At 39.1% G+C, this 15,746-nt stretch overlaps 2 long non-coding RNA genes across 2 annotated transcripts; one reads left to right on the top strand and one right to left on the bottom strand.

The window, feature by feature from the left end:
• The first annotated feature begins 403 nt into the window (after positions 1-403).
• LOC136250665 (uncharacterized) lies at positions 404-6,266 on the top strand. Its single transcript, XR_010698629.1, has 3 exons — positions 404-561; positions 5,937-6,006; positions 6,197-6,266. It is a non-coding gene; the product is annotated as an uncharacterized lncRNA (long non-coding RNA).
• Positions 6,157-8,448, bottom strand: LOC136250673 (uncharacterized). Its single transcript, XR_010698636.1, has 3 exons — positions 8,329-8,448; positions 6,727-6,844; positions 6,157-6,281 (listed from the first exon to the last, which is right to left on the bottom strand). It is a non-coding gene; the product is annotated as an uncharacterized lncRNA (long non-coding RNA).
• Positions 8,449-15,746: the final 7,298 nt, after the last annotated feature.

Genomic DNA, 15,746 nt, shown 5'->3' with positions numbered 1-15,746 from the left:
CTGTATAGATAGCCACCTCTCTGTAAATACCAACATAAAGTATCCCTAGTGAGACATTTGTACACTAATCCAACTCCACTACTGTAGGCTAGTACAATTATAAACAGTAACACAGATGTAGCTACATAGAGTTTTTTGTGCACTCCAATACCTTACTACTGATATAATGATCACGCCGATGTGCTGTGATAGATGATACTGTACGTAGCTACGACACTGACAAAAGTACTGAGATAGTTATGAGATTCAACATCGACTACAGAACTTGTACTGCCATATCCTTCCTATATATATAATATGTCTCTCTCAGGAATTTATACTCACTTGTCGGTAGCTAAGCAGCAGCTAGTTCACGCCTACTCACGTAGCTACACAACTCCGCACAGCACTTATAGCGGCTATCGTTTTGTTCACCCAAGTTGAGTCCATAAGCGCCTCATAAAAATAATTACGTATATATGAGTCAGCATTATAAAGCGATTTCGTGACATCATGGACGAGAGAAGCATGAACAGAAGCAGTAAACTGTCTAATAAGCTGAGTTGATTGCCATTGTTTGAGGTACAATGTGTGCATTTGTATTACCAAGTACTATGTTTTTCCTGTTTCTTGTCTACCCCTGAGAATAGTATATTATTATAATAATCAGGGCCGGAGCCCACGGTCCGGCCGGTCCGGCATTGGCCGGACCACTTTTCAGCTACTTGAATTTAAAAAATGATCGAGATATTCTAATAGAGCAGTCATCATCATAATATTTTCTAATAGAACAGTCATCGCAATACTCTAATAGAGCATTTGGTATAGAATATAGCCACTGTTCTACTTAGTCTAAGCCATTACATCTATGTTAATTGTCCTCAAATCACCTAAAAGTTCCAGTGTGTCATCTGCATTACACTGCATTGGGCTAATTGATCACGCATGTGAGCATGTCATGCATGCATTAGCGATTACAAACCCAATGACTTCTGTATCTCAAAGAACTAAGCTTTCACTGAAACTTTGAAAGTAAAATTAGCTATGAAATTGAATTAATTGGCACTGTAGTACAAAATTACCAGTATATATCCTTAATGTTAGTAAAAAGGAGAAAGAGGCTTTGCAAGTAAAATAGCTTCAAGATGCCATTTCAGAGCATCTATTTTCAAACATTTTCCTGGGGGAGCATGTCCCCAGATCCCCCTAACTTGGCATGCTGTGTGTGCTTAGCTTAGCACATGCAGTTGAGTATCACATGATCTAAAAATCACATCAGATCAATAAGAAATAGTATGACCTCCATTGCAGTCCATGGATGGCCGGACCACTCAAAATCTCTGGGCTCCGGCCCTGTATATGAACAGAACATGGCTTACAATTCAGCCTTAAGTGATCAACATTAGGGCTTGGATAATGTTAGGTACAACATAGTGTACTGCCATTAGGCCATGCAGGTAAATATGATACTTGTTTCTCAACCATGGTATGGGCCCATGGATTCTATGTGGGAGGGAGCAGGGGCGGATCCAGGGGGGGGGCTGAAGCCCCCCCCCCCCCCTTCACTTTTCAACTTAACTTGATCAATATGAAAGGATCACAATGAACTTTTTCTGTCTTAGCATATAATAGTGTCACTAACAACACATTTACACATAAACCCACCTTAGAACTATCTTTCCAAGGCATTATCACTGGATTTGTGTTAAAGATTATACAACAATGGGCCTGAATCAGCACTAGCAGAGCATGAGATCGAGATACGCTAATAGAGCAGTCACCTAACTACTCTAATAGAACATTCAGAAGACACATTTAAGTTGGCTTTGCTACTGATGGAAATTATCCAAATCTGTCTGCATTAAAAGATGTATCTACACATTGTGAAGTGCAATAGTCTAGTTCAAAAGCCTTCATTAGCTGATACCTCTATATACTTGTATAGTATCTTATAAGTGATAGTCGTACTTGCTGTATGAATAGAATTACTTCAAGTACATATGCACCACTGAAAGTACTCTCAGATACAATCTAAAATCATTCAAATCTCAAAATTTTCCAGTAGGGCTGTTCATGCTACTGTAGACCCTTATGATAGTCTTTGTGCTATCTAAGGTGCAGTTAATGACTATAAATACTTCTAAATTACTTTCACCTAATTGGCTACAATAACATTAATTTCTAGATAACTTTGCTTCCCCTATACCTTTAGAGTAGCAGCCAAGTCTATTTCAGTTCTATGAAGCTAAGACAGATAAAGGGAAATCTATTATCCTGTAGCATTTGTTTAAACTGATGCACCCTCTTACATTGTCCAAAATTTCAACAACTGCAGGTATAGTTAAAAGGTAACAAAGGACACTGAAATATTAAGGATTTGCTACCAAATTGCAGTATTTTGGCATCAATTTTCAAAATTTTTCTGCAGGGCATGCCCCCAGAAAATCTACCCTCTTACAATTTCCAACAATACATATAGGTAGGACAATGATATAATTAAAAGGACACTGAAATGCTTACAAACAGTAAGGATTTTATGTTGAAATGTTACCAAATAGCAGTATTTTGGCATGATATTGTTCAAATTTTTCCTGGGAGGGCATGCCCCCAGACCTCCCTAGCTTCAGCATGTTTTGCATGCATGCTGGCTGACACATATACATATACTTCAAGTTAGCCCCCCCCCCCCTTTTAGAAATCCTGGATCCGCCCCTGGGGAAATCATTTTATATATGTACACTCGGCTGCAGGTTCGAGGCTACCTAGGTCCAGTCATGAATTTTTTCTCCTTTCTGCAACTTTTCAAACACACCTTATATGTAGCTAATGTCTTTGTATCTAATGTCTTTGAGCAGGCTGTAGGACCAGGTGTTCTACAGACCTTCAGCACTTGTGTTGTGAAGCTTTAATAAAAAATTAACACCTATCGATGCTAACCCCATACTGCCCATACAGGCAGCTAGGGTGGCGATCAAGTGGGGATTTAACAAAGCAAATGTTACCTGCTGGAATACTACTGCTACCTGTATACCCATTGTCATTAGATACAAAATAGAAAATTTATTGCAGTGGCCTACACCTGGCACTGCTGGCAGGATATTTTATTGGTAGCTAAATCCCAAATCTCACCTACCAAGTCTGTACTGGGGGTTACGGATGATAGGTGCGGTGTTCATTGTTGAACAAAATACTCACAAACCACTGCAAAAGCAGGTTATCCACTATGCAGAAATTAGCGGATCAAAATACGTGTGCATGTGAGTAATAAAATTTGAGGCAGGAGGATGTAAGTAATGCAGTTAGGAATGAGAAACAATTAATCTGGCCTTAGAGTGTACATTGATTTTGGGGTCATGCAACTTACAGCTGAATGTGCTGTGCTGCCATGCTTTATTAGACTTGTGATTGAAGCTCTTGAAATGACTAAGGTTACAAACTAAGTGTATATAGCAGTCTTGTAGTTAGAGAATGAGAAAGTCAACTAGGGTAGCAACCCACCCAGCTAAACTGGAGAACAAATACCAACTGTTCATGTCTTTGAAAGTCCAAGTAGGACTTCGGGTGCTCACACCTTCATCTGTGAGACATGCATGGTACAGCCTCCTGCAGATGACTAGTCCTGCCCCAGGAAGATCTGCTGGCGCTGACTCGAAGCACCTGAGTGGCACACAGGTGTCCCAGTGCTGGTTCACTGGGTGGGTGTGACTGCTAGTGGCAGCTAAAGGTTTTGCTTTGTGTGTGTGTGTATTGTGTACCTGTTAGTCTCGCATAACCAGACCAGTGTTTTAATGTAAAGGCTCCCAAGCTGAAAAGGGTTTGCTACAGGCATGGGTCTCAGTACACGAGTAAACTAGCTAATACTTCAGTACAAATTAGAAAGTACTGGCTTTATCTCAAATTTCCCAATGTATTTGTAAGTTTTTTGCTAAGTACATAAAGTACTTATAAGTATTTTAAGCACTTTTAAAGTATTGTGTACTTTGTATGCATGTGTATACTAAGTAAGATTGGAAAACACTAGAAGAATTCAAGAAGTTATATATTATACTTCTACAGCAAATGACATGTGAGTTATGGGTGCTAATTTACAGTGTGATAGGTTGTCGTGATAATTTCCATGTTAAAACAGCTCGCTTCAGCACATGGAGGAGTACAGGAAAAGTACTATATCTTATTTGTCAGTTCATGGTGAATACATTAGTAGCTTGTTTCGGTCATGATTCATTAAGCACCTGTAACTAATTTGCCATATTGTTGCTGTACAAATTATCAACTGTTCCAACTGTGTAGTGCTATAACTCAAAGACCACTCATCTTACAAGAAACTTTGACACCCACTCCTTTGTTACAAAAATGGAATTCGAGAAATGTGCAAAGCTTTTGCTCAGTCAGTTGCATTCAGCATGAAATGACAAATCCATACATGTGCTTGTTGCCATTTTGAGTGGTGTAATCAACACTTCACATTTCCTGCTGGGTGTTGTCACAATTTGCCTATTGGAAGTGTACCAGACCCTTTTAGCACGGGCACTTATAATCTCTAATTGATATGCCTTTGCACTGAAATAGTGGTGTGGCAGCAGGAGACTTTGTATGTGTGTCTCAGTAATAATCCATGCCAATAGCATCGCAAAAGAATGGTGCAATCTATGTACATGTCACACTTCCAGTTTTTTTTTTTTTTCGGCCACTATTGTGGTCAAATTAGTCTAGTGTGATTATATTCCTGCTGCAATTTTAATATCACTGCAAATGTATAAAGTACTTCCAGTCATTTTCAGCTAAAAGATGATTTAGGAAATTAGGACAATACTGAGCATGACAGTTCAATTTATAAAGCGTCACTGCGTCATGCATCAAGTTTCATACCACAAGTTGCTGCAGAGATTTATAGATGTATTCCACACATCATGGAATTTTTCATTTATTGACCAGTGAAATAAAGAATATGCTGGTGTGAATGCCAATCTAATGCAATAAATTATCTGTATTATCTATGCAACAGGTAAGGTTTATAACTAACGATTGGTTAGTAGGCACGTTTCAAAGTCAGTTTACAACTACATATATAAAATTAATGTGTTTTGCTTCATGCATACTTAAAAAATTCTTACTGATAAATGAGCTTAGCTCCAACCATGCAAAAACATCACACATCCCTAATAAGTGGGCGTAGCTCACAAAAGAAGTTGGCTTGCTGTTAGACTATAGACTACAACTCTTACGATAACAGTGCATTTATATAATCACATGGATTTTAATACCAATCAATTAGTGGGTGTGGCTCCATATGTATAAGCCTGCAGGCAGTAACTGTCACAAAGACAGAGCTGCCACTCCTATTTAAATATTATCAATACTAGAAAAACGATATAATATATTTATACAATTTTTGAAGTCCAGCTTCGTTAAATACATAATATCAGTCTTATCATAATTTTCAACAGCAACCTACGTACATTGATTCATGCATACCTGCAGACTGCAATACACCTACAGCTACTGATAATTGCATGACTACATATGCCTATAGAACACCACTGCAACTCCAGCATACATAGTAGTGCGATTATATATTACTACTGTATTTGCAAAATTAAGGTGTACCACGCTACTATTAAAGTGCAATGATGATATCAGTAGTCATACTAGCTCCTACTTTTCATAACTACACGTGATACACGCATGTCTACGTGTATAAATATGTGAATGTGGCTACAGTGGAACCTCTTTTAATGGACCCTCCCTGTAAAGGACACTGTACATTTAACCTCCTTATAAAGGACAGTTACTGAAGTCCCTATAGACCTTTACCAATACAATTTACCTCTGAAAGAGGACAACCTCCTTATAACAGTAAAATTTCACCAAAATTGGTTGGTCCCAAAGTGTCCGTTAAATAGAGGTTCCACTGTATACTGTTTGTAACTGCTTTACTATAGTATCTCAATATATAGGTACTTGTGTTTTAGTGGAAGTACAGCTGTGTGGTTGAGGAAACATTGAACATGAGTTAAACGCATGCATGTACGTAATGTCGAGAATGACTGGTTGTTCAGTATGTTTTACTCTAAATTAAAATTGATTTTTGTTGATTGACATTACAAACCCACTGCGATAATTCCCAATCCTCTCACTATTCTTTAACATAATTATACATAATTTGTATGAGCAGAATAATTACAATAGTTATTTTGTGTGTTCTTACTAATTGCAGTGTCTGGTCAGACTGATGATCACTCCGAATACAGCAGCAAATGGCCAGTACATCATTCAAACATCATTAAGAAAGAGTTTTCATTCTAAAGATATGACAAAAATGTATTTAACCATAAAATTACTTTAAACCAACAACAGTTACGGGTTTAAAATTAACTGATGCGTTGCCAGTACTAGTGCAGGTGTGCGTAATAAACATGAAAAGGGTCTAAGTAACTTAGGTACCTCCAAAAATCCACCAAAAAAACTTCACACCACAGGGGTCTAATTAATTTAGTAACCAGATGGCCTTGTGTCATGGCGCCTGAGCGAAGCAAAGGTGCTACTACAGGGCCTGATCATGAGGTACACAGTAAGTACTTATAAGTTGGTCTCATAAAAAAAACTACTGTGTTGACCAGTAATGGTCATGCAGCCTTCCAAAATGAAGAGACAAACAATAGCAATGATGTTACTGGTACACATTTGTTTTGTTTGGAATGATTGTGACACAGCCATGTAAATACTGGAGAACACATTAATACTTACGTAGCTGGTGAGCAGGCAATGTGTTTAAAGTTCTGGACATCCAGTCCCATCCTAAATTATCCTTATAGTTCATTCCTCTACCTCTGCTTATTTTTTCATCACACGGACTCAGTGATGTCTAGTATCAACAGAATGCACAATAACAAACACTTGATTGCTTTCAATACCAGCAATCAGGCTCTTATAGAATCCTATAATATTATCAGCATTGTCATTAGGCTAACACCAAGAAGTGATGATTGGCTTATTGTGAATGAGGCATTCAGTTGTTGGACAAACAGACTAACTGATACAATGCCTCATAAGCAGTAAACTATAGTAAGGCGATGGACCAGGGGAAAGACTGCCTGTCTGATTTACCTTTACATTATATGGGACACAGGCCTTTTGTATCTTCTAAACCAATGCTGGCACTAGTAATCTGTTAGTCTGTGATTGTAACAGGAGCTTTATAATCACTGCTAGGTGCCTTTGTGTTTATAAACCCCTTGTACTAAGTGTTTACATAAAAAGGTAGTCAGATTTTGGAGCTACGCATTCCCACATTGGTACATAATAACATAATATACTATAAGGGTTGACTCTTCTGAAGCTCTTTAATAAACTCTAATAAGTGACTGAATTTTGGAAAATAACCCATATTGGCGCACGTGAAATGATTAGAATTTTCATGTTTGATGGGTTGCTAATAAGAGGACACAGTTTTGAAAATATTTCAAGTATTTTATTGTAATTTAAGGTATTGAGAATGACTTAAAACTGTCAAGAATTAGATTTGTACTATACAGTTTGTGATTTGATCATTAAATATTTTAGGTGTCAAATGTTTCCATATGGGTGGTTTTCCAAAATTCGGTCACATTAAGCAGATGTATCTGTTTAGTTGCATAACCCCAAAATCAATGCACACGCACATGCAAGCTTGGTAATTGTTTCTCATTCCCACCTGCATTACTATTCATCCTCTCGCCTCAAATTCTATTAATGTGTGCACACATTTTGACCCGGAGAAGTCTGGCCTTACAGCACAGAAAAAAATATTTCCAGATAACTTTAAATAAGAAGGCTAATTTCTGCATAGTGGATAACCTGCTTTTGCAGTGGTTTGTGAGTATTTTGTTCAGCACACCTATCATCCATAACCCCCAGTACAGGCTTGGTAGGTGAGATTTGGGGGTTAGCTACCAACAAAATATCCTGCCAGGTGTGCACGTGGGCCACTGCAATAAATTTTCTATTTTGTATCTAATGACAATTGGTTTACAGGTAGCGGCAGTATTCCTGCAGATAACATTTGCTTTGGTAAATCCCCACTTGATCACCATCCTAGCTGCCTGTATGGGCAGTACAGGGTTAGCATCGATAGGTATACATATATAAAATGACCTCCCTCCCATGCCATGGTTGAGAAACAAGTATCAAGTTTACCTGCATGGCCTAATGGCAGTACACTATGTTGTACCTAACAATTTCCAAGCCCTAATGTTGGTCACTTAAGGCTGAATTGTAAGCCATGTTCTGTTCATAATTATACTATTCCCAGGGGTAGACAAGAAACATAAAAAAACATAGTACTTGGTAATACAAGTGCACACATTGTACCTCAAACAATGGCAGTCTACTCAGCTTATTAGACAGCTTACTGCTTTTGTTCATGCCTCTCTCTTCCATGATGTCACGACCCTGAAATCGCTATATGTAATTATTTTTATGAGGCGCTTATGGACTCAACTTGGGTGAACAAAACGATAGCCACTTATAGCCAGGTGAGACGAGGGGTGTCACGTAGGTACGCGCTGTAGGTACACCTGTGACCGCTATCAAAGTCTTGACCAGCCGAAATTTCGCCTTGACCTGTGACTAGACCAAGAGCCTTTTCCAATCTTTGACCGGTGACTTAGTGACGATACTTGAGTACTTTTCATTTTTTTTTCCCGGGGTGCCTGCACCCCTTGCCACCACCCCCAGCACCAGATGGTAAAAGTGCTGGACAAAAAGACTGTAAACTCAAAAAACCAATGAGATGGCAACACTTGGCCTTCCGAAATAGCAAGGTCAAGTGCTCCAATAGTCACAGGGCTGCCACGGTGTGACCTTGCTCCACACAAGCAGGTCACTGCTGACCTGAGCGAAGAGAAGCTGGTGGAACATCTAATCCATGATACAACACTGCTGTAACATTGGCCCCGTTGAGTAGATAGCATAGTACTTTTCAATTATGGGTTGAAATTTTTACCCTTGACCGTCGATGACTTGGCAGGGATTTGGTGACCTTGACCTTTGACTTAGACCGCGGTCTGTAACAAAATATTTGGTCCTGGTGCATAAACGGTCCGGTGTCACAGTGATATATGTTTCCCCGGGTAACGTGTTTCCCGCACACATATCCCTAGGGATCTGTGTTTCCCCGAACATATATCACTAACTCGCTAGCGACCTACAAGTCATAGTGATATGTGTTTCCCCGGGTAATATGTTTCCCCTTTATAAAGTGTCCCTGAGTACAATTACAGAAAAGGTAATTACGAGGCCATGAATGATTATTTTGGGAGTATCAACTGGTCTGAAGTTCTGTCTGGCAATGTTCATGATGATTGGCATGTGTTTAAGGTGACAGTTCAAGATGCCATAGCTAAATACATCCCGACTTCCATTCCTAAAAATAATAAACCTACTCCTTGGTGGTCCAAAGACCTCTCTAAAGCCATTAAAGCTAAGCAACTTTCCTTTACCAAATATAAACATTCCAAATCAAGATCTGATTATGCCACCTATGCAGCAAAACGCAATGATGTCAAATGTAAGATACGATCTGCTAGAAATTCTTATGAACGGTCCCTGTTAGACAAGCTTCGTTCTAATCCAAAAGTACTGTACAGTTACATTAAGTCTAAACAGAAGATTAGACCTAGTATTGGCCCATTGATAAAGAGTGATGGTTCTCTCACTGCTGATGACCAGGAGGTGACTGAAACCCTAAACCAATTCTTTGAGTCAACATTTACCAAAGAAAATTTATCTAGTATGCCTGTTCCCTCCTTTGTGTCTGAAGATAGTATTTGTGATATTGACATAACAGAGTCAACAGTTCTTCAGAAGCTACTTGAGCTCAAGGTTAACAAAGCTCCTGGCCCAGATGGTATACATTCTTATGTCTTAAAAGCTTGTGCTAACACACTTTATGTACCTTTAACCATTCTGTATTCTCAATCCTTATCTAGTGGTGTCCTCCCTGATGAGTGGAAACAGGCACACGTTGTTCCTGTTTTTAAAAAGGGTCAAAGAAACCAAGCTTCCAACTACAGGCCAATTAGTTTGACATCTTTAGTTGTTAAGATCTTGGAATCTATTATACATTCTGAATTGGTAACCTTTCTTGATGGGCAAGGCATACTTAATGGTGAGCAACACGGTTTTGTTAACAGGAAGTCCTGTTTTACTAACTTGTTATCAACTTTTGAAGAGTGGACTTCTGCTTTGGATCAAGGATTTGGCATTGATGTCATATTTCTAGACTACAGTAAGGCATTCGATTCTGTACCTCATCATAGATTGATCTCCAAGTTGGAAGCATTTGGTGTTCGTGGTAATTTGTCTTTGTGGCTATCAAACTTTCTTTCCAACCGCTTCCAGAGAGTTGTGTTGAATGGTCACTTGTCGTCTTGGGCTCAGGTGGTGAGTGGAGTCCCCCAGGGGTCTGTTTTAGGGCCCTTGTTGTTTATATTATATGTTAATGACATCCCAGACCTTATTGAAAGTAATGTAAGAATGTTTGCTGATGATACAAAAATTTATTCTGTTATTCGGAGCTTTGACGACCACCTTAGGCTGCAAAGTGATGTTGACCGATTGTTGCAGTGGTCTCACACATGGTTGCTTCGGTTCAATATAGCTAAATGTAAGCTGATGCGGATTGGTAACACTGCTCCGTTCACCTACTCTATGCTGGACAGTTCCACCAACTTACCCTTTGAAATCACAGAAGTGCAAGAAGAAAAAGATCTTGGTATTTGGTGCACTGAAGACTTGAAACCATCTCTACAGTGTCGTAAGGCTGCAGCAAAAGCTATGCAAGTTCTTGGTTTGCTAAGAAGGTCCTTCAAACTTTTTTCTGTTGACTTGTTGACTTTTTGTACAAAATGTATGTCAGACCTCACTTGGAGTATTGTATCCAGGTCTGGAGCCCTTACTTGGCGAAAGATATTGATCTCCTAGAGAAAGTACAGAGACGTGCCACCAAGTTATTACCTAGTTTATTTGATTTACCATACGAAACTCGTCTAGAGAGACTTGGTTTATATTCACTGTATTGTAGACGTCAAAGGGGAGATCTAATTGAGACCTACAAGATATTGAATGGTTACTATGACATCAACCCTACCTCATTTTTCACTTTGAATAATACGGATACCACCAGAGGTCACCACCGTAAACTATTTAAATTTCGATCTCGGCTGCTAGTGAGGCATAATTTTTTCACCAACAGAGTAGTTAATTTGTGGAATTCTCTTCCAGCAGATGTTATTTCTGCACCAACCGTGGCATTGTTTAAGAAGAATCTTGATGATTTATGGAGAACAACAAGATATGGGCACTCTCAAAGGCCTGCGGCCTAGCTTGACAGTCTTGTACTGCCAAGCAATTTTTGTCCATTAATAATAATAATAATAATAATAATAATAATAATAATAAAGTCATGTGCAACGTAGCTACATAGTGTTAGCATAGGCGCGCATGCACTTTTAATAATCATAGCTAGCCATATACAACTCAGTGGCGGATCTAGGATTTTTAAAAGGGAGTTTCTGAAAGTTAGTTTAGCTAAGTAAGACATCTAGCTAATGACATTTCTCCAGAAAATTTTGAGATTTTAGATCGGATTTTAGGCTAATTTTAGTTAGCAATTACAATCAACTCAATGCTCTAAACTGTAAATACTATATAGCAGACTACAGAGCAATTATGGTGCAAATATGGTGACTACAAGCTGTAGCTTTGATTGCTCTATTAGAGTATCTCGATCATTTTTAATGCAGTGGAAGATGAAAAGTGAAGTGCTGCTATGGTTTAATAGCTATAAATGGTGTTAGTTAAGTGTAACTGCATGCATGCTACTGAAATACAGTGGTATATAGTTGTTTGCTATGACAAATTGTCAGTACAACAATGTTTATGTATTGATACTACCACTGAGCTAAATTTAAAAGGGGGTTTCTGTCGAAACCCCAGAAACCCATCTAGATCCGCCACTGCAACTAATACTATAATTATGCATGTTGATGGAGGAAATCAAGCCATTCACTGGCATTCAACTATAACTACTAAACTGTGCTGTGATTTAGCTACGTATAGCTATAGCATCAGTTTAATAAAACAGTAGCTACAAGTACATGCATACAATAAAATACTATATCTCTAGCTATATAGAGAAAATCATGTGATTGCAGCTATGTATAACTAATCAATGTAGCTACAGCTTTGGCATGCAGTCAGTCATTATTTACCCCCTTGCCGGTTATATCTGGGGTTCCCCAAGGGAGTATTTTGGGACTCCTACTCTTCATTATTTACATGAATGATTTACCATCTTGTGTTACCATCAGTAAAATTTTACTATTTATTGACGACACCAAGATTTATAATACTGTTTGTATAGTCCTGGAGATATTTCACTATTTCAAAATGATTTAGACTCAGCAACTTTGTGGAGTATGAGATATAATATTATGTTCTTTAATCAAAAAAAGAGTGTCCACCTATATTAATGCAAAAATTACAAAATAGCTGACACACAGGTTTTAACAAATATAGTCCACATAAAAATCTCGGTATTATAATATCATCAGACCTATCTTGGGATCAACACTACAAAAACATAATCCCTAAGACCTACAGAATGCTAGGACTGCTCCATTGCAATTTTAGCAAGCAACAAACAGTGACAGCCAAGAGAACTTTGTATATTTCCTTAGTGAGACCGCAAGTTATATACTGTTCAGTGATTTGGAAACCTATAACCATATCAAGCAGGGGCGGATTCAGGGGGGGGAGCTTTGGGGGCTGAAGCCCCCCTTCATATTTATAGGCTTTACTTGATCAATATGATGCTGAGAATTACAATGAAATTTCGTCTTAATTATATGGTCACCAATAATATAAAACCACCTTATTAACATCTTTCCAAGGTATTATCAGTGGATTTATATGCTAAAGTTTATGCAACAAGGACCTGGAGGTGTACAAGATCGAGATACTCTAATAGAGCAGTCAGCTAACTACTCTAATAGAACATTCACTGGAAGCATATAGTTGGTTCTGTTATAATCTAAAGGCAGTATATATAATCTACAGGCAGGAAATATTATGAATTTTATGTGGGAATGTCTCCAAATTGCAGTATTTTAACATCTATTTTTCAAAATTTCCTGGGGGGCATGCCCCCAGACCCCCATAGTTCCAGCATGCTCTCTACCCAAGAGATTTTTTACCTTGAGTTAGCCGCCCCTTTTATAAATCCTATACATCCGCCCCTGTCAAGGACATCACACTTATTGAGCAGGTCCAGAGAAGAGCAGCAAAGTTTATTTTAAATGACTATTATAGTTATCATTATTAGTATAGCTAGCTATAGTATAATTATTGTACTAGCTTATATAGTAGCTATATACAGCTGCATGCAATATGCATGCATGGGTGTCTATTAGCTAGATAGCAATAATATCTACTGAATGGTTGGATCGCGTACTGTTTGCAACTGGCCATATAGGACCTTGGAGTTACTGCACGATGGCTCTATCTTAGTGGGAAACACGGATCCCTGGTGATATATGTGCGGGGAAACACAAATCCCTAGGGATAAGTGTGTGCGGTGAAATATTACAAAAATCGCTACGGGAAACACATATCACTGACATGTATACGTACGTACAGCTTTTGGTGGGAAACACGGATCCCTAGTGATATGTGTGCGGGGAAACGCGGATCCCTAGGGATATGTGTGCGGGAAACACGTTACCCGGGGAAACATATATCACTGTGACACCGGCCGTACCGCATATGTTCCAGCGTTGAAACCGGGTCACTACTGCTGACCCGGATGACCCACTGACCCGGATAGCAATCCGGGTCAGACCCGGATTTGACCCGGATGTGACCCGGATTAATTAAAGCCGAGGCGTGCGATAAGGGCTATGTTTCGGCTAGTCTCGAGCGAGCGAGACTACGTTTTGAGCGAGCGAGACTACGTTTTGAGCGTTCGATTTGTGTTGAGTAAATCCAGACTTTGGAATTGCAACTTCAGCCTAGCTGTAGTTTGAAGACAAAAAAAAAAAAAAAAAGGTCATCACCTACTGACAATAGCTACCCCTCACCATAGATACCCTCAGTTTCGTGCTACATGCTGCTTTTACTAATAAATGGGCGTGGCTGAGTGTATGTTTGTAACGCGATAAGTAGGCGTGGCGCACGAAAGAGCTACGCGATAGCGTTTATAAGTTTCCACGTCGTCAAATGAACAATTTCGTTTCTCACGTGATCCAATCCGGATAATTTGTAAACCGGGTCGGACCCGGATGACCCGGAGAAAATGTGACCCGGTTGACCCGGATGACCTGACCCGGTTTCAACGCTGATATGTTCGACATAAATGGTCCGGCCGGACCTTTTATGACTGCACAAATGGTCCGCCCGGACCATTGGTACGTTGACAGCTAGGTCGCAGATCTACCTGCAGTGAGTGCCTGTGTGCAATGCTGTGTGTCACCCCTTGCGAGACTTAGCTAGACTAAGCGTATTTTGCCGCGAAATTACAAGCGCTAGACAGTAGACTCTCGATATAGAAGGCAAACCGAAAGTTGGTTCAATAACGGCGGGGCTGTTATTATTATTATTATTGGTAATACTGTGCAGACCTCTATTAGAGTATAGTGCACAGGTCACAACATACATACAAGTATACAAATTAAATAATTGCTAGTTTTTGTTTGAACTGATCAATATCATTGGAGTCAATCACATTTTGGGGTAGATCATTCCAGATTTTGATTGCCGAAGGGAAAAAGGAGTACATATAAGAATCAATCCGTGTCACTGGTTGCATAAATCTCATATTATGTTGAACCGAGAGTCACGTGACACTCACCAAAGTTGACTTTTACAGACTATTGGAAGGGTCAACTAATTCCAAACAGCAAATAAAACAGTAGGATCAGTGGTGTAGCTACAAATGCCCGGGCATCACTTCACTTTGCCCGGGCATCAGAAAATAAAAAAAACACAAATATGCTTCTAGATACCTTCGATTGTGGTATGCAGCTACTTTTGTCGTCTTCTTGAAAGTAAGCTGCTAAGAAAATATTCCTGAAGAAAAGTTGTGCTTTCCTTCCCCTTCGTGAACAGAAATGTCGTTGAACGCAATTTCAATTCCCAGTCCAGGTTTACTGCCGTTGAAACGACCGAGATCTAAAGACAGCTCAAACCAGCGCGGGAAGAAATCCAAAAGAAACAGTACTTGCCCAATATGCGATGAAGTAATTAAAGAAGCTACAAAGTACAGGAAAGGTGATGATGCAATCTATTGTGAAGGCTACTGTGACGCTTGGGTACATCGTAGATGCACTGGGTTATCAGCAACGAACTTCGCGACATTAAGAGATGCTGGCGAAGAACACACGTTCTTTTGTCTATAGCTACTGTGAGATCCAAGCGCAGAAGGCAGAAATAGACAGCTTAATGTCGACCATTACTATACACTTCAAACTTCTCTAAATGATCTTAAACGCAAACTAGACCTTGTTAATCAACCACAGCAGACTTCTACTCAAATTGTTCGTGCTCCAGTTGTTGACAAAGTTTCAACACTGTCTATCAAAATGCCACCAACATTGATAGGAAATTCAACATCGTTGTGTATGGTGTAGCAGAAAATCCCCAAAATATCATGAACTCATATTTTTATCGTTTACCAAGATTATGGAACTCTTTACCAATAATTGACCTATCTCAATCACTAGATGTAATCA

The sequence above is a fragment of the Dysidea avara genome, chromosome 1 (assembly GCF_963678975.1).
Source record: "Dysidea avara chromosome 1, odDysAvar1.4, whole genome shotgun sequence".
NCBI lineage: Eukaryota > Metazoa > Porifera > Demospongiae > Dictyoceratida > Dysideidae > Dysidea > Dysidea avara.
Note: the sequence above shows the minus strand (reverse complement) of the source record. Positions and strands in the feature narration are given on the sequence as shown.